At 38.7% G+C, this 22,739-nt stretch overlaps 1 long non-coding RNA gene across 1 annotated transcript; it reads left to right on the plus strand.

Annotated features, from left to right (window-relative positions):
- The first annotated feature begins 19,947 nt into the window (after nt 1–19,947).
- On the plus strand, nt 19,948–22,172 carry LOC112450316. Its single transcript, XR_003038890.2, has 4 exons — nt 19,948–20,126; nt 20,223–20,490; nt 20,581–20,815; nt 21,406–22,172. It is a non-coding gene; the product is annotated as an uncharacterized LOC112450316 (long non-coding RNA).
- Nucleotides 22,173–22,739: the final 567 nt, after the last annotated feature.

Here is a 22,739-nt window from a genome sequence, read left to right on the forward strand (position 1 = left end):
AAACTGGTTTTGTAACAGATGTATTCAAAGTCTTTGTTTACGCATCCTGATGTCCAAAGAAGATGCAAATAATTGACTGAGACTACTGGCATTTTTAGGTGGTATTTTGGCTTTGAAAGTGGGTAAACTATTCCTTTAACTTCCTAATTTTTGACATTTCTATACAAATCCTCCAAAAGGTTAAGACAGTTGCGCTTTGGGTCAAAGATAGTAATTGTATTAAGTTTCCATCCAAAAGAAGAACCATCCAGTTCTTGTCAAAGTGATGATCTGGACACTCACACACTGATCTCAGCTCTGCAATGCTGACATAAGACTTCTGACGTAAGGAGACCCACGACAAATCAGATTTTCCAATTGTCTTTCTATCACTGTCCGGTCCATAAAAAAAACAAAAAATAAAAATAGGGCAGAGAGATGACCAAATGTTACCCAGATGACATAGAAGCATGAGGCCTCGACGTAATCAGAAAATACATTCTCATCCACCTTCGGGTCTCTGAGGCGTGTGACGGAAATGTTTGTGATGAGGTCAAAATTCACCACAACATGACTGAATACACACACACACACACACACACACACTCAGAGAGGAGCTTGCACAATCGCGACAGAAAAAGAAAGAAACCGTACACATGCGGCATTCATCTTTTAGCACTGAGGTCAAGATCCGCCACAGTAAGGCTATCACAAAAACTTGTGTTTAAGCCCTTCAACACACAGTTACACGCGTACAGTAACACGCGTTCACGACGAGCCTCTCTGACGTGTTATTTGGCAAAGAGGTCAGCAGTGTAGCAGCAGGGTGTGCGTGTGTGTGTGTGGGGGGGGTTAGGATGCGCATTTTGCTGACTTGCCTTACACTGTAAGGCTTACAGTATGTGCATAAATTGTGGGCTGCTTTTGGCTTGTCAACAGTCGTTAGGCCACTTTAAACAGCCTGTCAAAATGTTTTAAAGGTGAAATCTTTTTTTTTTCTGTTAGCTCTAAATACAATGCTTCATTGAGGCGCTTTCACTGATCAGACACAACATTCCCACTGTGTTAAATCCACATGTACAGTAGCCCTCCTTTAAACTTTAGTCAACGCTGAGTTGTGTATAAATGAGAGCAGAGATAATGAGTTTAATTCATGAACATTATTCATGCTAAACGGTCTTCAATTTATATAGCGCTTCTCCAGATTCACCCACACACTCATACAGTGCTTCCAATAATATATTTAATACACCGTTTACAGCACATTTTAATATTCTCACTCATACACCTATAAGCATATCAGTGCGTGGTACAGTGTCACTTTGACACGCAGCAGGGAGTGGGGATCAAATCCCCAACCCTCCGATTGGAGGTCAAGCACCTTGCCCACTGAGCCATGCTGCTCATCAAGGAACCTTTACAACCTTTAGGCTCTATTGTGGTATCAAGTCTCTGTGTCTTGGGTTTTCTTCCCACGTATGACATCAGTTAGCATCGTTTGTAGAGTTTGAAAATGTTGGACTCTTTGCGTTCTTTCATCCATTTCTTGGCATTTTCTTCACTTGGGCTCCCTGCCGCTACAGCAGGGGAACATAATCCTAACAAGATGAGCAGCATTCTTCACTTTGTCGAAGAAATAAAAAAGAACTGCCCAAAACCTTGAAAGCCAAAAGTATCTCATATGATCTGTTAGCACTCAGAGAATGTGTTGGAAGTGACTCTTAACTACTACCACACCAAATCCTAGCTTCATATTTGTAAAACTTACAGAGTTTTAGCCATTGTTTGTGTGTTTGATAAGGTCATTTAGTTGTAGCAGCCATCTTACAGTGGCCTCAGTTGCAGATTTACAGTACGTTAAGTGATTATTTTCTGAAAGCTTCATTAAAATCCACCCAATGGTTTGTGAGGTATTTTGCTAACAGACAGACACACAAACACAGGCAATTACATGACTGCCTACCTCTCATGACAGGGGGTGATAATCATGCTATGAAACACTATGGTGGTTAATTAATGCAGGACTATATGATAAGCAAGCATGGAGGTGTTCGTGTTTGTAGTTCTTTTACATTTATGCATTTTAATTCCTGTTGGATGAACTGTGCACATGCTGTGGGGGTCAAACCATAAAGCTTCTAGTGTTTATCCAGTCATAAAGCAGAAATCTGGTCACAGTAAGAGTCGACAGTTGTGGGTGTACATGACTGATAAGTGATTATTAAAAGCCAGCAGTAGAGATATAAAGGTCGGCTCTTTGTGCTGTTTCTGCAGCTGGTTTGCATACTACTGGAAGATAGTACAATCTCTTACTGCCGTGGTGTGTTAGGGTTCTCATCCATGGGACCTTCTTGGCACAAACACAAAGGACTCTCTGGCTGTGCGGTGCTCATTATTTGTGTGTGAAAGACCTGCTTGTAGGTTAGTCAGCCAGTCTTTTATCTCAATACAATCCATTAATTTCCATAACAGATTTTGAAAATGACAAGTAGAAAAGGGAACTCGTAACGGTTGCGCTGATGAGGGAGAGGGGACAAACGAGCTCCTGTTCAACATGTTTGTTTTTTACAAACGAATGAAACTAAACCGGCAGAAAAGACGGTAAACATGCAGAGACAAATTTGATGAGTGAAAAGCATGAAATGGATTTCATAAACTCTGCTTGTTGACACATGAGCATATTTCAGCCCTCGGTTCTCTAAACGCTGTAATTAATGTGCTGTGACATTTTCTGACTTACTTCGTCCCCTATAATTATATAGGATATAAAACTATATTTGGTTAATTAAATCAACATACTGGTTTGAAAGTTTCATCCAAATGCCATGGCAAAACAGAGAATAGAAATGAAACAATAAAGCAAAGTAGTGAAATCTGTATTTCTACATTTTAACGTGCCACATTTTTAGTCTGCTTTAACGTAAGCCATGATAGTTTCCTGAACTTGGTTGAGCTGATTTAAATCCTAACCTTAATCATTTTTGCCTTTCTGTGGTGGGCGAAAGGATTTTGCATGCCTGTGTGTGTGTGTTTGTTTGTCTGCAAAATACAATGACACAAGACTTTTGTTTAACAAATAAAACACAAAAAAAAACGGCTATAACCCAAACAATTTTACAGTTACTGAGCTACATTTTGGCGTGGTAGCAGCTGAGAGTAATTCACAACGTATATTTTGAGCTCTGACAGATCTCTTGCGGTAAAATCAAGTCTGTTGTTTCTCAACATAAGATGATGTTAGGTTAAAACTCCAGCATGAAAGGCAGAGGGTAATATTCATTCCATCAAGGAGTACTAGGCTTTTAATTTTTTTTTCTTTTTTTTTCGTTATTATTTCTGTTATTAACAACAAATTTTAAAAATGTAATGAGGTGCTGCCTCAAGTGGAGGAGTTTAAGTATCTCGGGGTCTCGGGGGAAGAATGGAGCGTGAGATCGACAGACGGATTGATGCAGCTTTAGATGCAACATTAAGTCCAAAAGTTTAAAAAATGGACTATGGGAGGGACATAAGAATTTGTCTCTGAACAATAATACATAGTCTGTGCTTTCACCCTATAGTCATGTTTTACTGTGAGATTGTAATGAAGTTTTAAAACCTTCTAAATTAGACTAATTTCTGAATGATAACCATTATATATACAGTATATATATTTATACCGTATTTAGCTAAGAGTAGAAACAGTTGTGTATTTTTTTTCCTCTTATTTCCTCACAGGTAAATTAGTACCAGCTGTTCCCCCACTTTTTTCTTGTCAAATCCAGTTTGTCTTGAGTACAACTCTTTTAATCTAAACCTAAAAGAAATACAAGAATGAAGCAACATTGTGTTACATGTGCTCTCCAAAAGACAAAACCAATGCAAACAAACCATCAATCTGTTCTCATATACTTTAGTGCACTGTTACTTTTGCTGTCAGACCAGGTTTTGCTCCAACCTTATCCCCGGGGAGGTGGGGTTATCTCCATGGTAAACAAATGATTAAAACAGAAGCTCGTTGCTTTCTGTGGAACCAGCAGGTTCCTTTTACATGTAACACAGAATTAAGAAGCCGTGTTTATCTTGATCAGTTTTCAGATAGTGGTTTAGTTAGGTTTGAGCTTCTTATTGTCTTGTTTTGTCTTTTTCGCATTGTCTGTAAAGGGACACAGAAGAGAACAACATGCAGAAAAGCTGAAAGGTTAAGGGGGGGTTCATTGTGGTTTGTAGTTGTTCTGGATGTCAGTGGAATAAGGTAAACCTCGGCGCAGAAGAGTTTCAGAAAACCCTGGCCACGTCACTTTAATCTGTGTTGTTGCACAGACACATAAGAGGCATGCTGCTTTGTTAAAGGTCTCGACCTTCTCGTGTTCTCCTCTCCTCTTCCTGCGGTCCACCTCAGAGTGTTTGTTTCTGTATACTTTATATTTCTCAATGCCTGCGCCCCTCGGATGGAAATCACGGTGGACACGTCTTTATTTAGCTAATGTCAAAGTCTCAACAGGAGAGACACGGTGGTGAGGCGAGGGCGCCTAAAAAAACGTCGACATGCAGAGTGGAGATGGGCAGGCTCAAAAGACCGTAGAAACACTGATATGGCTGTGATGAGTTAGGAGCTGCAAACGCCCTCCCAAAGGAGGATGAAAAGAAAGCAGTAGCAGAGAGAAACAGCCAGGAGGGTTTGTAAAAAAAAAAAAAAAAAAAAAGGCTGAAGGTTCCAGCAGACTTCGTGTCCAGCGTTGGAAGTGTTGCCAGTTAAAACAGTGAGTCACATTTGACCTTGAGAGAAAAAATAACAGCAAAGGGATCCCTGGATTTCCACAGCAGCTGATGTGGTCACCTTGTTTTCTCGAGTGAGGTTTCTGAAAATGATTTAGGGGAAACTCTTCTGGCTTATGAACAGTGTGGTGTTGAGAGTGACGCATGGGCCGAGGCTCACTCCGAGGAGACGCTTGAATGCCTCCCTGACGGAGAGGTGTCTCTTTAAGGTACTATCTAGGTCCGTTTTATTCAGAAACATACGGGTTAAAGCCTGGATCCCACTGGGCTGCGACTCATCGGAGATATAAAATTGAGAAAATATGAAAATTTTCTCCTGGGATCACACTGAATTGGTACGTAATACACATTTGTGTACATTTGTAACCGCAGCTCATTTGCAACATTAACACAAATGAAAGTTTAGTCTCAAAGTGTTTTAATAATTTCTCAATTTGATCGCAATTTTTTTCTCTTTTTAGTTTCCAGTCAGTTGCATTTTGGTTCAAAGGTCACCGAAACCTCCCAAAGCTGATTCACATTTCCCACACTTTCTGATTCACATGAATTAAATTTGAGAAGGGTCAATTCAACATGGGTTCCAGACATCAGCAACAACTCAGTGACTATTTGGAGAGTAAATGTGTCATGCAGATTCTTGTGAACATGTTCGAAACTCCAGCAACACAAAAGTGTAATTATTCTGTTGGGTCAAATGCAGCTTAAATAAATTCCCTTCCAGGAATAGTTCAGATCTTCTAAAATGAGGTTCAGTGGGAGCTGTTATAAACAATTAATAACTTACCTGATGTAGATAACGCTTTGAACAATTTTAGTGCACCCTAATCTTAACCCTCTGGAAATAGTTTAATTTTGATTGGGATATTTTAAGATTTGTGAAATGAATTACCCAGCTGCATCAGAAATGGTACAACTAGATGCTTTAAATGCTATTTCTACTTACAAATAACAGAAAACGTCATGTAAATAACTATGTAATGCAAATATACTGGTGGTGTAGAAACTTATACAACTGAATTTGTGTGAACTGTGATAAAGTTTGTTTGGATTGGAGTTGTTTAGAACAGCAGCAGTCCTCTTTAGTCCTAGCTCTACTCTGACTAGCCATTAGCTCGTCAAACTGATCAGATTTAAACCCTAAACTGAGCTCATTCAAAGAGCTATCTACAGCAAGTAAGATATTAATTCTTCATAACCTGCCCACAGAACCTCACTTAGAAATATCTGAACTATCATTTTAAGGAATAAAAAGATGCTTTAAAATTAGATCAGTGTCTTTTACACAGATTATGCAAAATCAGTTATTAAATACAGCAGACAAGCTTTGAAACGAGAGGTTTTTATTATTTATTGATGACTTTCTCACTATGATGATCAAATAACCACAACAAACATTGTTAAAACGGTTTAAATAACTGCATGGATAACTTTTTTTTTTTGATGACAGGTTGGGCTATTTTCATCATTTTGTAGGACACTAACATACATTCTGCAGTACCAGGAAACCTCCCACACAGTTGAGAAAAACAGTCATGAACGATCACTATTTTCTTTTTCATTTCCTTGCTCTAAATATGTCGTTTCCTTTGGGTGCTTTCCCACTAAAAACTGAATGTATACAGCGTAGCCTATCATATTTCCCCCTGAGCTTGTCACTATTCAGCAGGCATGACTCTTATAACATATGTATAAAAACAGCTATGTTAAAAAGATGTCTATACACATTTTTATTATGAGTTGACTAGCTCTAATGGACACTTAAACAGTGCACTATAATGAACCATTTGTCAATAATTTGTTTCCTAATCAGTTTAGATAAAACGTTTCTCAAAAGACGACAGTGAGAAACTTAAATTAATGTTCCTGGAACAAGACATGCATTGTTTTGGACAAGAAATGTGATATTGAACCTCACAGCCATTGTAAACTTTGCTGTGAACTAGACCGTGGACTATGCACCAATAGGAATGCAGATTCAAGTTAAAAGACAGCAACATTGTTAAGGTTCATAAAGTCAGGTGCACTGAAGCATCGCTGCTCGGAGAAGAAAGAGCTTCACTATGTTCGTGTTGAAGAACAAATGGAGTAGCTTGCAGACTATTCTTTGCTGGGAAACTGCTGCTTCCTGTAAGATGTAATTTAAATAGGCGCACAGTTGATTTACAGAGATGCGTGTTACAGCTTTTTCATTATTTAGCCGCCAGCAGGGGAAAAGTGATGGTTGGAGAAAGTCAACAGGCAGGAGTCAGCAGCCGGCTACCTTGTTTATCTAATTTGTTTCATGAAAGGGATTGCTCAATGTGTGTATTTGTGTCAAATGTTTGCCATCCAAAATGAGCCCGTGGCACAGAAAGCCTTACTCACCGACCACAATCTACAGTGGCATGGACCCAAAGTAAAGATGGTCTAACTGTGCAGCTACTGTACTGTGCGCCGTCAGGCCTCAGACCTTTTACACCTTCATAAAAGAGTCAAAATAAAACATGATACGCTTGATTAGGAAATATTACTTCTCAGGGCAAAGAAAATAAAAATATATAAATGAAAAAAATAGATATACACAGTGGTGATGAGAATTTAAGCATTTGATTTTTTTTGTTGTTGGTTTTAAAAGATTTTTTTTTTGTTCTTCACTCCACCTGCTGTTTATCTTATTAAAGTTTCAGGAATAGTTTGAGAGGTGGAAGACTAATCTAAAGGATGAGAAATCAAAACAGAAATCATGTTTATTCAAGTTTTGTCCATAGTGACAAAAACAAAACTTACTGCAGAGGTATTTACAAACAAAACCATTTTGAGCCCAATTGAACACAACCCGATTCAGTCCAGTTTATTTGTTGTCACACTGATTCAGATGTCCACTTCAATACGACATTTTATTCTAATTCAGCCAAAGTCCTTTTAAAGCTAAGTAGTTGTCTTTCTTATTATTTAAAATGCATCAAGTCAGAGAAGTTGTTAGTTTAAGTAATTTAATAAAATGAACCATATTTTTAACTCGGTTCAATCCCTCATCCTGACTGCCTGGAAAGATGATCTCCTTCAGCAACAGGAAGAAATCTTCAACAAAACCAGACTCAAGTGAACATCGGCCTCGATCAGCTGAAGGGTGATAGTGTAACAAACAAGGAGACATATTAAGAAACAAAAGCACAGGACCAGAGTAACTGCTTTGGGGAAAAAATGAACAAGGTTAATTACAGCAATATTGGTTTATACCTGTAAAAATATGAAGAGAGAAAAGACAGCAGAGTGAGAAACGTTTAATACACCTGTTCACAGGCCCTAAATGTGAAGCAGGAACAAAAAAATAGTTCAAAGCAGTGTCTGAAAAGCAGCATGGTGGTCTATCCTTCTGAGTCTGTTTTTCATAAGAGATAAGCCCGATAACTAAAGGATGTGTCTCCCTTTTTAATTTTATTTACTCGACTTCTTTTAAAGTTCAGACGGGAGACACCTCTGGAAAAAACAAAACTTAGAGGTCTTATGAGATAATGATGCTTGATAATTAGTAGACTTGTGTGGGAGGATATGGACTTAAAATTTTTGTTCCATATTTTACAGAGCCACTGGATAAATAAAAGCTTTGCTGTGAGTTCCTGATAGTCCCTATCAGAGCTCTCTCTGCAGTGGTTTGGTTCATATTGAGTCTTTTAAAGGAATTCTTCATGGGGTGAAAGCAGGAGAGCAATAGTCTACCCTTAAAATTAAAAAAATGCATTGAAATGTCTTATATTTTTTTAAGAACTTAAAATATTTGGCGAAAATACATTTTTTTCGCCAAATATTTTTTGGCGAAAAAAAATTGTTTTTATGTGTGAGTCAAAAATAACTCCAAGGTACATCACGTCAGCTCTGGAGACATCACTGAAAACAATCACATGGCTGGAAAGTGAGTTTTTGAGAACTTGTTGTCAAAAACTGTTATTTTATTTTAGTTAAAAAACATAATGTATGAGATGCTTGTAGTCTAACAAACTGAAGACCAGCTCTGTTAATTGTATGGTTAAGTATCATCTGCATATAACAGTTTACATTTATGACATGGTGATTTGAAACACAGAAAATTAGGCAGCAGATTTCACAGACGAGAGTCAAACTGTAAACTAAACTATAAGGTTTATATAGGTCTGCAAACATGTGAGACAAAGTAGAGTCAAAGCACAGATCTGTAGCAGATGACTAGAATTTTAGCAGAATTCAAAATGTCCAAAGGTTCAATAGGCTCAAAAAACTTGAACCTATGGACAAACTATCTAGAAAAAATTAATTGTGTGTATTTTGTCTACTATAGTTACTGCCAACATACAGTTTAGGTTTACTGTTGTTAGACTCTGCTCTAAGTTTCTGTTGTTTTTAGTACTTGATAACTTATCCTTTTTGGTACAGTTTGTTTCATTTTTGACTTCTGTCTTTTGTGCGGGTACTTTACTTTATCATCTGATGCTGTGACAAGACAACATCCATCCATCCATCCAGCTGCCAACAAGTGAAGTGCCACTGTGTCAAAAGTCTAGAGTTTCTTAGAGGAGGTGAAAGAACATCACAGAAGAATCACCATCAGTGCAACACAGTAGAGTGGCCACTACCCATCATCACTTTGTTATTATAAAACTTAAAGTCAAACATGGTGACTGCAGTGCTGTTGTGTGTGGGTGTTTTCTTGTGACTGAGCCCGGAGACCAAACAGGCAAAGGTGGATGTGTACACGTAAATATAAAATAATTTTTGGTGAAAACCACTTCCAGAGTTCACAGAAACCTAATAAACTGGGTGGCTACATTTCAACAACACAACAGCCCGAGGTAAACTGGCAAGCAAACACTTGCGTGGTTTCCAGTCCTTGAGTGACCCCAGCCAAGGTTTGGACAGCAGATCATCTCGGGAGAGAACTAAAAGTGGCCATGCGTTGGTGCTTCCCATCCATGCCTGTTGAGGCTGACCGTATATGCCAAGAGGAATGGAAGAAACATTCGATGGACTGGAGTGCCAAGTGGATGGGATCATTCGGAAAACCCTCAAAATTGCAACTGCAGACAAAGTTCTTCTACCATGTAGCTTCTAGGTAAAGGGTTCAAATACTTTAAACCTGATCATCATTTTAGGATTAAATTTTGGCTTGTTATATTTTGCTAATTTACACACAAATCACAAATTACAAGCAATTACTTAAGATACAATGAAGCTTTGATCTAAATTAAGTTCCAAACTTTGCCACAGACAAGAAAGATATATCTTCTATGTTTTTATTCAGTTGTTGAGTCTTAATGAACTGACAGATGTTACAATCCCTAAAACTTGTTTTTCTTTTTTGCATGACTAAGATTTAATTGCAACTTATAGTGAAATACAAGGAAGCTGCAATTTCCATTCGTAGGAAAAGAGATCAATCAAACTCAAATTGAAAAGGTTTTTAATGCCATTTTAGCTCCAGGTCTGTAAGAATTGACAAGAAAAGAGCTAACTTTCTGTACATCTGAAACAATTGAACATTTAACCCAGGAAATCAGCTTCTGGTCATTTTTAATACTTTTTCAGTTCCATTGACTTACATAGAATCATCCAGTTATTTTGCATTTAATGTCAAGCATCCTTATTCCAAAAATGACAAAATCTGGACTTTGACACTAGGGTTTCCACTTGAGTCAACCTTTTTGACTTCTTGTCTTTTTCCATTATTATCTCTGTGAGGATTTTCCACTCAGTTAATCTCCTGCAGTCTCTGGTTACCTTGGAAAAGATGACAAACGGGCCCTGAAACAGCAGCATGTTTTCCGGCTCTCTGCAGGATGCCTCTAGGCTTTCCCAGCACTGGGCTCTTAGCTCAGCTGAAAGGAAAGGCCTGTCTGTTGATGTGTCTGCATGTGAGAGGTGGTGTGTGTGTGAGCTGTACATGGAGAAGAGTAGTGGGTGATAAAGATAATTATCAGAAAAGGTGAGTGTGTTCTGTGTTAAAATGCGCTCGTGAAGTGTCGCTTCCATCTTTTTACAGACAGGCTCAGGTTCATCCTGTAGCTCCAAACATTCTCACTGCAATGCAATGTTTAATATTAAAGGTTTTCTTTCTATTGGTTGATAGTAACTATTTGTAACTTGAGTTTACAGCCGGACTGTATACATTTATTTTATTGTAATGTTTTGTACAAAAAAAAACACCTCCTGAAGTGACCTGTGTTAGTCAAGTAGTGGGGTACACAAGAGCCAACTTGGTGACGTCAATAATCCTTTTTTTTGGAGTTGGTATAGTGGTATTTATGTCTTTGGAAGATCAGGGGTTCAAACCCCAGTACAGCCAGCCACCTGCGTTCTTGGTGCATAATGAGCAAGAAATGATAACACAGAAGTGATGCTATGCCGGCTCGGACAGCACAAATTAGCATGGTCTGGGAAAACAGGACACTGATGAGAAACTGGCTACTGGAACAAGACATTGATGAATGAGGGCAGAGAACTTAACACTCTTGGACTGATACGAGGATATGAGGAGGACCATTGGAAGGATGTGGGAAAAACTGAAAAAGTATGGAAACTTCAAAACTCAATGTCCAGATTGACTGAAAAAACAATTTTGTTAGTGTACCAACAATCACAAGAAAAATCTGCTGTAACATTTAGAGATATATAGTAGGTACCACAAAGATGCCACAGCAAACGGGAGCCTGAACACTAAGTCAAGAGGGAAACATCACCATCCCCACCGCTCAATTCTGGAAACCAAACCTCAAAGAAAAGCCCAATAAACTCAATATGAGGGTAGCTGACCTGAGATGGAATACCACCTATGACCTTACCAAGGCTAAGTAATAATTAGTACAAATTTATAAGGGCTGGTAGTAATTAAACCGGATGGATGGATGGATGGATGGATGGATGGATGGATGGATGGATGGATGGATGGATGGATGGATGGATGGATGGATGGATGGATGGATGGATGGATGGATGGATGGATGGATGGATGGATGGATGGATGGATGGATGGATGGATGGATAAAAAAATCTAGATAAAATACTGGCTGAAAATAAGAAGCAAAAGACAAGTTTGTTCGTAGCCTGTTTGATGCCTGTGCTTAAATGCCAAAGATTTTGGCATTTAAGCCAGTAGGTAAACATGACTGAAACTGCTTTGAAGTAAAAACAAAACAACAAAAAAGTCCAGTAAGCTCCAAAAATAAGTGGCCTCCCTGATGTAATTTGCTTTTTCCAAGCAGAATGCACTTATTTAGAAAACTCAGAGGGGGACACATGACTTCCAGTCAACATCTCTCCAGCATTTACAACCAATTATACTTGTTTACCTTTCAGATTTATTTAGTCTGAGAATAAATTTTATGCCGATTAAACCACGGCAGTGTGAATCTAAAACAGTATTGGACTGTACTAAAACACACAAACTTTAATCAGCTTTAGTTGTTTTTTTTAGATGTTAAATAAGCAGCCAGTGAGGAGTGTGTGTTACACTTACTGAAGGGTTCACTGCTAGTACAGGAGTGGGAAACTTTCTTCTCTGAATACAAGTCTCTCTGGATATGGCACATACTGAATTTATCAGGATATGATACGCGCACTGTTGGATAATTGTCTTAAAGATTAAAAGGGGTCGCTGAAGGCAAATCACTCGAAGACAAAAAGGAAAAAAACATTAACAGAAACGAAAAATGAGTACTTATGAATGTGTCTTCCTGGAGCTCTAACAGCACTGTGTTGTTCAACAGGAATTTGGGTTTAGCTTTACCCAGTCCATCATGGGAGGTTTTCTTTTAGCCAGGTTTCCCCTCTCCGACCACAGTGGCAATCTGCTCACGGTCACCCCGAGGCCAAACTCTCAAAGGGCTGAACTTTTTGGAAAGCTTCCTCGGCACCACATCTGAAGAAAGAGAGAGGACACCGTTTCCTTCTATAGACACATGTGTATACAGCAGGTGGGAAACATACACACACTTTAAAACACAAAACCTGAGAAGCCAAATAATCTTACACTCCTGACAAGAAAAGGGAAATTAACAAGAGAGCAGCTGCCCAACAAACAGTAGTCAGTGTAAGAATTTGTATAAAAGGAGACATAGTACACAATTTTGTAACCTGCTTGTAATTTCTGTAAGGTGTTTGTTTGTTTGATGTTAATTACTTTAATTACTTTAAATGTTGCTGTTAAATGTTCTGATTTTTAGCAGATCTGAACACAAGCTGAATATTTGTCAGCTTGGAAATAATGTTACAGAGACATGATGGGCACGGTTTTCTTTTAAAAATGAAACAAATGTAAGATGTTGTGCATCTTTAGAAATCTCAAGAGTGTTTCTAAGTAACTGGAAAGTTCAGTATGACATCAAGTGAGATTACAGAGGTTTACAGCTGGGAGGAGGACCCACTATTGAGCCACGACTTAGTGAAGTGATCGTGTTTTCTAGCTGGCCTGGGAGTGGCTGAGGCTCCTTTCTTGACCTGGAGGAAAATGCTATCATGAACCCAAAAGGAACAAGCAGTTCCACGGATGGATCGAGTCATAATACATAATGTACATACAGAGCAAACATCTGAGTCAGAGAGTCTGTCAGATTCTCTGACTCATTTTCTTCTGAAATCCAGAAATGTTTATTTCTAATCCTTGTAATTGCAGATTATAGGTGGTAAAACACTCCATCAACTATAGAAGCATGTCTTTAATAATGGCGCCATTTATCCTATTAAGACTAAAGGCTCCCAGTACACACAGGAATGAGTGTACCTCTATGTTGCATCAGGTCTTAATGGGTTGAAAAAAAAAACTACTTCAGGATGAATGTGTTTAAACTGGAGAAACCATTTAAACTGTTAAAGTCTGTATCTGTAAAGACAAAACGTTAGTTTGTTTTCAGGCTTTCAGAAGGGCTACATCAAATGTATTTATTTTACCAAAGATGTGTTAGAACTATTAATTCTTACATGCAAAAATCTGAAAATTATCAGACTTTTGAACTGAACAGAAGCACAGAAGTTTTAAATCTTAACTTGTCTTACTTCACATTTTATTAAGTAAATCCACAAACTAATCTGTCACTCAGGGCTAAAACACCACTGACAGCTTTAATTAAAGGCCTATCTATGCATTAATTTTTTGAGTTATTGTCCATAGCATACAAGCTTTCGTGACATTAGAAAACACTTGGATGGCTGTAACTCAGCCAGTTTGACAGATATTAACTTTTACTTATATTCAGTAGTAACACGTGAGACTCATTCCCAGCATATACTCTGAGCACAAACAGATCAAGTAAAATCTTTGTTTTAAACTTTGGACTGCAATATGCATCCTGTCAAGGAATGCTACTTTCATTTAAATCATTTCTTCAAGGTGAGTCGTTTTATAACAATCCTGGAACAAGTTTGAGTATTTGCAACATTAACAGCTAGTCTTGTGTGCACCCTTTTCAAAAGTTATATGTTATATATAAAACCAAATAAATATAGTGTAACAAAGTTTAATGCACAAACCTACATATATTTCTATTATTGACAGGTTTGTTGGTGGATTTGAACTGGAATAATGAACCAGTAGCAATAGAAAGCAAAGAACCAGAATATATAGAGTGGGGCTGATGAGGAATTGGACACAGGTGACTAATTGTAAACTAGAAACAGGGGGAGATGGGTGTGGCAGCCTGACAAGGAAAAGTACAGACTGAGGGAGAAGGTGGCAGACAACACAGGGTGTAAAACCAAACATCACAAATGAAAAGACAGGGAACAAAACTGAACACAAGGATGGAAACAGATAACTCAGAAACACACAGAACCCATGAAGCAAACAGATCTCATAAACAGAACATAATCAAAAACACCTAACACAAAAGATTACCATAAAGTTACCCAAAAGGCACAGATCCTAACAATTATGATTGGCAGAACACTGAAAATTGACTAAGGGAAAAGAGCACAAGTTATTAGATCTAAAATAGCAATGAGGCATTACCAGCTAATACAAGTAGTACTGTGCTGACATGTTAAAGGCATCTGGGCATTATTTAGTTAAATTGGTGCTTTAATGTATGTACAATAAAACCTTACATCACATTTTTCAGTTGTTCAGGAAAGCGTAAACAGACACAATAATGACAAGATAAAACAAATGGAATGATCTGGTGTTAAAGTAAGAGGCTGCGAAAACATTTTGAAGAGGGTCTAAGAAATCCTTTACAATTTAGACTGTTTTGGTGTATTCACAGCTACCGGATTTATATTGTTATGTGTGTTTTTATTTTTCTGTCTTCGTCCTTCAATGGTCTCACAACCGATGGGATAAGCTGCAGCTTCCCGGCAACCCTTATCAGGCTAAACATGTTTGTGTGTTGGCTCCATATTAACATTTACATCAGACAGAATCATTGCTATGAACAGTTTGAGACTGGATAATTTTTTCAGTGTAAATGTAGGCTCAGAAGCCATAATCATCAATGGTCTGGTGATCCCTCAAAAACAGTTTAGCAGTGCCTGTCTGGTTGGAAACTATTTACTTCCACATTCAACAGCAGAAGGAAACATAGATGAATGTTCCCCAGTGGAATCACACAGTGGCATGATGCTGGGAAACCAGTGTGAGAGAGCCAGCGCAGGCTTGCCATGTGTGGGCTTCTACTGGTAATGCTAAACAACGGGTGGTAGAGTGCTGGAGAGTTTTCTTATAAGTCAGGGCTGAATAAACTGTGAGGTCTGCTGCTGTAAGAGTTGGCAGTGGTCCTCACAGTTAGGATCACTTTTATTGGGCCCAGTGCATCATGAGCTAGATTTACATGGGATTTACTACAGCAAGTAGCTGCTAATTCTTTCTTGGTAGGAAAACAGTGTGTGTGTTTGGCCACTATAGGAATGAGAGTGCTTTCATGGGACATATTTGCAAAAACATAAAAAAAAAAAAAAAATCATTCTACTTTCTCAAGATGTTTTCTCTTCTGTCAAAACCCTGCAAGCTGTGGGTGTTTTGCTGTAAGGCAGCTGGATTCTCATTTAGGATCACAACTTTAAGGTATCCCAATGTGGCTAAAACACCAACATTTCAAAGCATCTCAGAATAGCAGCTACAGGCGAGATTTAGTTGTAGCAGTCATAATGACTCCTGTGTAGCTACTGAATAGCTCATGCTTAATTGTGATGTTTGGCAGTAAAAGCTTAATGCAATCACCTGCTAAGTAATTTACAAAAGTGCTGTTTCAGATCCCAGTATTTATGGAGAAAGCACCACTGCTCTGACAGCCCACCTCTTTGAGCCTTGCTAAAACATCCCAATAAACAGACATTTATTACCTTATTACCACCACCAAGGAGGTTATGTTTTCATTAGCGTCTGTCTGTCTGTCTGTCTGCCCGCCTGCCTGCCTGTCTGTGGACAAGATTACTCAAAAAGATATTAATGAATTTTCATGACATTTTCAGGAAACGTCAAACATGGTACAAGGAACAAGTCATTCAAATTTAGTGTTGATCCGGTCAAAGTTCAAGGTCACAGGTGACTATGCAACCATGTAACAGAGGAAAATAAACTGCACAGTTGACACCTCTTAGGTCAGTGGTGATCACCGTTGATTTCCAGGTCATGGGGTCAAAGGTCAAGGTCACAGCTGCTCCTGCATGTGACCCTTTTGATTCCTCCTCCAAGGAAGTTCTGTGTCCGGTTGTGTCTGTTGGTTTGTTTATCTGTCTGTGAGCAAAGATCAGATAAAAACTAATGAACAGATTTGGAGGAAATCTTCAGGAAATGTTGAGGTTGTCACAAAAAAACAATGGGTTAATATTTTTTTTTTGCTGATCCAGATTATGATCCAATTTTTTAATCACACTGTAGCTTTGGTGGAGGTTTGCGCTCCCTGAGTGAGTCTAGTTTAAAATGCTTTCATTATAAAAGTTATTCGAGAGGAAAAAAAAGAAAATAGAAAACCATAATTAACTAATAAAATTAACTCTTAGCTTGTAAATCAAAAGGCAACTGTTAAAGGTACTTAATAAAAAAAACATTGAAAAAACCCACTCAATATTGTTCTCATTTAAACTGTTAATGTGCCCTTAAATTAAATGCTTAAGCTAAGTTTACCCACTTCTTTCTTTTACCATGTTTGACCTTTTCCTAAAAATTTCCTTAAAATCTGTTCATAACTTTTTGAGTAATCTTGTCCACTGACAGGAAGACAAGGAGACGCCACCAAAAACATAACCTCCTTGGTGGAGATAACAAAATATTCCTCTTTTGAAACAACAATCTTTGCCTTCTTATCTTCTTTATAATTTAAATTACCCTGTTACTTTCCAAACTAAACACTTTAAAAGGTTGTCAAGTGTTATTCATTTTTTCTTCCATCAAATTATTATTTTTTTTTTTTACCAGGCACATACTTGGCAGACAATAAGCTTTTGTAATTACTTTGTGTTTCTCATTCAGTCTCCAGTAAAATGACTCAGCTTAATGAACAGACAGCCTATACATCACAGTGTGGGCGCTATAGCTGACATAATAAATTGCTACATATAAAAAGGGTGCTAGAGTACACTCTGTAATCTTTAAAAGAGTGCTACTGTAACAACAGGTAGAGCATAAAACACCTCCTGAGTGTGTTCATAAAACTTCAGCATGGAGAACTTGTTTGTGCTCCATCAGAAGGTTTCCTGAGGTGTTGTTATTTTCAAGGCCAAGGTGAGTTATTTAAAGATTCAAACTACACACAGGCGGGCGTGCGCGCACACACACACACACACACATATATATATATATATATATATATTGAATGTATATTCAATTAAATTCAAAAATACAAAGGGAAATTAAATGTTGTAGCTCATAATCCTGGTTTCGTTAAAGAGTTGATGATGAGTACTGTAGGCAGGAAGGATCTCTTGTAGCGGTCTGTCCAGATGTGTCCTTGGCCCTGGTGCCCTCAAAGAGCTCCACCAGGTAAGCCTCGCTGGCCTCCTGCGGAGCCATGAAGGCCGAGCTCTGGAAACACAGGTCGGTCTGGAAGTCCTGGGTGGTCTTCCAGACCAGATGCTGGGAAGGCAACTTCCAGATGAGCAGCTCGATGGACTTCTGGTAGTGGTGGATCTCCCTGAGAGCTACGGTACCGGGCCTGTAGCGGTGAGGCTTCTTTACTCCACCAGTGGCCAGCGTGTTCCTGCGGGCAGCTTTGGTGGTGAGCTGCTTCCTGGGAGCTTTACCTCCAGTGGATTTACGGGCAGTTTGCTTGGTTCTGGCCATGAATGGACTTCAGGGTTCTCCACATTTAACACTGAAGAGTAAAAGATGTTAATCAACTGCTCCCGATTGGGGGAAAAAAATCCACCTTGTTGTTATGGTTACGCATCATAACAAATAGTCCAAAAGCAAAAAGATTTCAGTAATAATGCTTCCAGCTGCACAGCATTCAATACCAGAGGAAATAATCATCCAAAAAAAGTGATTTACATGAAGAAAAAAAAGAGGAATTAAGTTTTCAAAAGCAATATCTCTGAATGAATGTAATAGAGCTATTCCAACATGCAGCCACCTTTAGCGGCGCAATTCTAGAAGATATACATGAGTGTGTAGGTTGTTTGTATATATATGTGTGTGTGTGTGTGGGGGGGGGCTGGAAGAGAAGATTCAGGAAACAGGAAGGGATTGTTGTGTTGGGCAGAGCTGGGGGAGGAAGCAGAAAAGGAGGGAAACATANGGTACACATATAAACATACAAATTTTACATGAATAGGCAATTTTCCTTGCATCATTGACTGCTCAAATTCACTTTACTAAGGCTGATGACATCACTCTGATGTCACAAAGGCAGATGATGACATCATTAGGTGTCATCAGTTAGCTCCTTCCATTGCCTTTGATGTGTTCTCAGTTCATAACATTCTGTTCACACAGGACACAGGACGGATCAGCGAACGGTAAAGGTTGGTTATCTTTTTATATATAATTTAAATCTTTCTTTTGACAGAAAATGATGAATATCAGCCAAGAAAGCAAAAAATTTCTGATTTATTCAGTAGCTACAAAGCTTACTTCTGTGGTTTTGGAGAAAATTAACTTACCTAAGACCAAAGTCTATGATGAAAAGGCCATTCAGCTTTGTCAGAAACTCTGGCCACATGTTGAAGACATTAACGTTGAATTTTGTTCAGATATAGTGGATGATGTAGAAATAAGTCTTTTAGGAGAGTTGCTCAAATTAGATGATCCTGAAAACTTATGTTTGATGTTGATGTCAGATGCACCTTTAACTGAGGCAGTCGTTCAGGTTTTTCAAAATTTTCTCCAAAAATCGAAACTTGAGAGATATTTTCACAAATTCGGTAACTATATAAGCAACAACTGGCACTGGGTGTTATTAGGCACAGTTAGTGCAGCGGTTTTGTGGAATGTACCTGTTTCAGTTAAACTTGTAAGGATTGAAAAAAAGTTACTTCCAAAGTTACTTTTAATAATGTACTAGCACGGAAAAAAAGGGAAATCTAGATCAACAAAAAGCCATAAAACCATGACTATCAAACTAGTTATGGGGGGACTACTGTAAAATCTGTTTAGATAAAAGTAATTAGTGAAATACCAAAACAGCTCAACAAATGTTTGAACTGGGTTTACCCCGGGAGCTCCGGTTTTTCCCATTTAAAAATAAGGCCTATATTTTTTTTTATAGTTTGTTTGATTTACTAATTTTTTGTCCACCAAAATGCTAAAACACCCCTGTTATAAAGCTGTTTAATTAGTTTTATTATACATTTATGTCTCTTCTTGTTTGACTCTTTACTTTTTGCAGAGTTTAGATGTTCTGAAGTGAGGTTCTGTGGAAGGTTTTAAACAATTATTATCCTGGATAATATCTTCACAAGTTTTCTACAGAACCACACTTTGAAAAATACAAAGGCTAGCTGTATGAAGCAAAAGGCTAAAGCAGAAGGAAGTTAGCTAAAACTACCAAAAGGCAAGCTAGAAGCCCAAGTACCAACATGCTGGCTAAAAGCTGAAAGAAGTCAAAAACTAGCTAAATGTAGCCAAAAAAACAAGTCAAAGGCTCTGGCTGCATTGAGAAATTCTGTTCATAAAAGTCATGAACAGATTTGGTGACAACCAGCAGCCTTGGTGAAGTTCAACTCTCATCCTGAAGACATCTGACTTACTGCTGGCAATGTGGACCAGACTCTTGCACCGTTTGTACAGAGACTATTTGACCTGTAGTAACAGACTCCCATCCTCACAGAGCACATCTGTGGTGATTGGTGGTTTGTGTGTGTGAGCACTTCCTGGTGGGCGTCTCCTGAGCTGGTGATGGAGGCCTCATCACCACGCCTCTCACACCTGTGGCTGATCAAGCTGATGGGACTTGGAGGAGTACTTAAGGCTGCAGTGAGGACCAGATCAGCGCTGGAGCATTGTTTACCATTCGGTAACGTGCAGAGCCTGTGAGAGACTTAACTGTGTTTTTGTGTACTCCCTGTTGTGATCTCAGTTTGTTTTTTGTATCTGCAAAACCTGTGTTCAGGATACCCCGCTGTCTGGAACCAGTCTGGTCTGTTTTCTACTGCCTGCCGCCAAGTGAAGTACTTCCCTGCGCAACAGAACCTACCTGCTCCTGCGACCATCGCCTCCTGGATTCAAAGACTGGTCAGTCGTCCTAATAATCATCACCTAACCTGCACTCGGGAAATACTCACCTCACCTGGACTTCGCTCTCTGGAACCTACATCGGACCATCACTGGGCGAGGATCAATTCTGTCATCTCTTCCGTGTTTTGGACTTGGCCTGCTCAGTAAGAAATATCACTCAGAACATTACCTGTGCCATACCTGCTGTTCCTCTCCTCCATGATCCCATACTCACCTGATTCTCCGTTCCTCAGGTCCTGGTTCCGGTTCCCTTCTGTATATATCCCTGACACTGTAAATTCACTTCCCGTTACCTGCTGGCTCCTGCGTCTGTCTGTGGCCGAACTGCTCGCTTGGGTATATCTGAAAACCTGACAACATCCCACCAGGTACACCAGGGAACACGATCGAATGCCTTCTCCAAGGCCACAAAACACATGCACGCTGGTTGGGCAAACAACCAATGCCCTATCAAGGACCCTGACGAAGGTAAAGAGTAAATTAGTGAATATTTGCAAAGAAACAATGTTTATCTATTTGAACATAAAATATCTTGTCTTTGTAGTGTATTTAATTGAATATAAGTTGAAAAGGATTTGCAAATTATCATATTCTGTTTTTGTTTGTTTTACACAATGTCCCAACTTCATTGGAACTGGGGTTGTAGAAAAAGATCCAAATTAGTAACACAACAAATTTACTGAAGGGAGGGCAGAAAGAAGCAAAAGTACAGAATATGAAATAAAAGCACAAAAAAAAAACATAAGTCAGAATAGAAATATTTGATGAAGGTAATGAAGTGAAAGGAAAGTTTTACAGTTTCTTACAGCCGTCGCTGTGTGGTTGTTTAAGGGTGTGAAAAACACAAACTGATAATTGATGGCATGATTCACTAACAAACGTTGTGCACTTCTCACTGATGTGTAAGTCTTCATCCTATGAACTAAACCAGGCAGGATGTCCTTGGTCAATGAGTAGACAGTCACCACATACTTACTGAATGAATCATGATTTTCTCTGTGGGTGCACAGTTTCACACTGTGATGTTAACCAACACTTGTTCTAATTCTATTTCACAGATGTGTTTTTGTGCAAGTAACATTGCATTGGTAGGAGGAAGTCTCTTGGCTTGAAATTGCTTTGTCTTCTTTACACTTTCCAACCAAAATAAAAGTAAAAAAGACAAAACTTAACACATCTTTTTTTTTTTTTTTTTTACTTATACACACGTTCACAAATAGGAATGTAAACCACAACTTGTGGTTATTTTGTATTTGTGCTGTGAATGTTTTCTTTGAAAACAGCAGGTTTATAGGAATTTGCAAGAAACTTGTTTTTACTGTGACAGCTTGATCTCATAGAGGCTGCATGATAGATCAGTGGTTAGTACTGTTGCCTCACAGCAAGATAGCCCCGGATTCAAATCTCAGCTCAGGTCCTGCTGTGTGGAGTTTGTGTGATCTCCCTGTACATGTGTGGGTTTTCTTTGGGTACTCTGGTCCAAAAACACACACAATAGGTTAATTGGTGATTGTAAAATGGCCCTAGGAGTGAATGTGTGTGAATGGTTGTTTGTCTTGTGGTCTCCTGTAACGTACTGGTCACCAGCTCCCTGTGACCCACATGGTTAAGTGGGTACAGAAAATGGATGGAACTTGATCTTATAAATGCCAATGCATTATTGATACTGGTGAGTAAATGTGTTCAATCAAAGTTCTGGTATTACAGAAATTATTCCAAAAAAGATCAACTAATGTCTTAAAAAATACACACACAAATTCTCTGGTTGTGTTGAAAATACAAAAGCCACTGTCGTGGTGGACACATACTTTCAGTGTCTGTGCACAACTTAGGAACAATAAAGAGCAAACAAACTTAATAAGGTTGCTAAATGAGGAGATGATGTAATGCAGTGATTGTGAACAGGCGGCCTCTGAGCCACGTCTGGCCAGGGAAGTATTTAACTATTAATAAATTAAGCACAATCCAATAGAAGAATCAGCCATAGCCCACCTCAACATGTGACCCAGCCTTAGAAAAGCTGGTGGCATAACTATCTTTTAGGGCTGGAGTTGACGCTCTGTTACCCAGCAGACTACTCTGCAAAATGTTGCTTACTTTGACAGCTTTCTTAATAAATGCTGCAGTTAACATAAAATTGCAAACAAAATTAAGATCCTTTAACAAACAACAACCTAAAATCACAAACAAATGTGACTGCGTGAGTCAAATGACTGCTGAGTTGTGTTCAAATGCCCACGCCCATCTTCCACAAACATTTCGCACACAGAGATGACCATGCAACTTAGTAACAATCAAAAGTTGTCATATAAATCAGTTTTCCTGATAAGAAAGGCGCTTCGGGGGGCAGTGACGGGACATTCCCTGCTTTTGTGCAACCTGCCACACTACA

The sequence above is a fragment of the Kryptolebias marmoratus genome, linkage group LG16 (genome assembly GCF_001649575.2).
Source record: "Kryptolebias marmoratus isolate JLee-2015 linkage group LG16, ASM164957v2, whole genome shotgun sequence".
In the NCBI taxonomy this organism is placed as follows: Eukaryota; Metazoa; Chordata; class Actinopteri; order Cyprinodontiformes; family Rivulidae; genus Kryptolebias; species Kryptolebias marmoratus.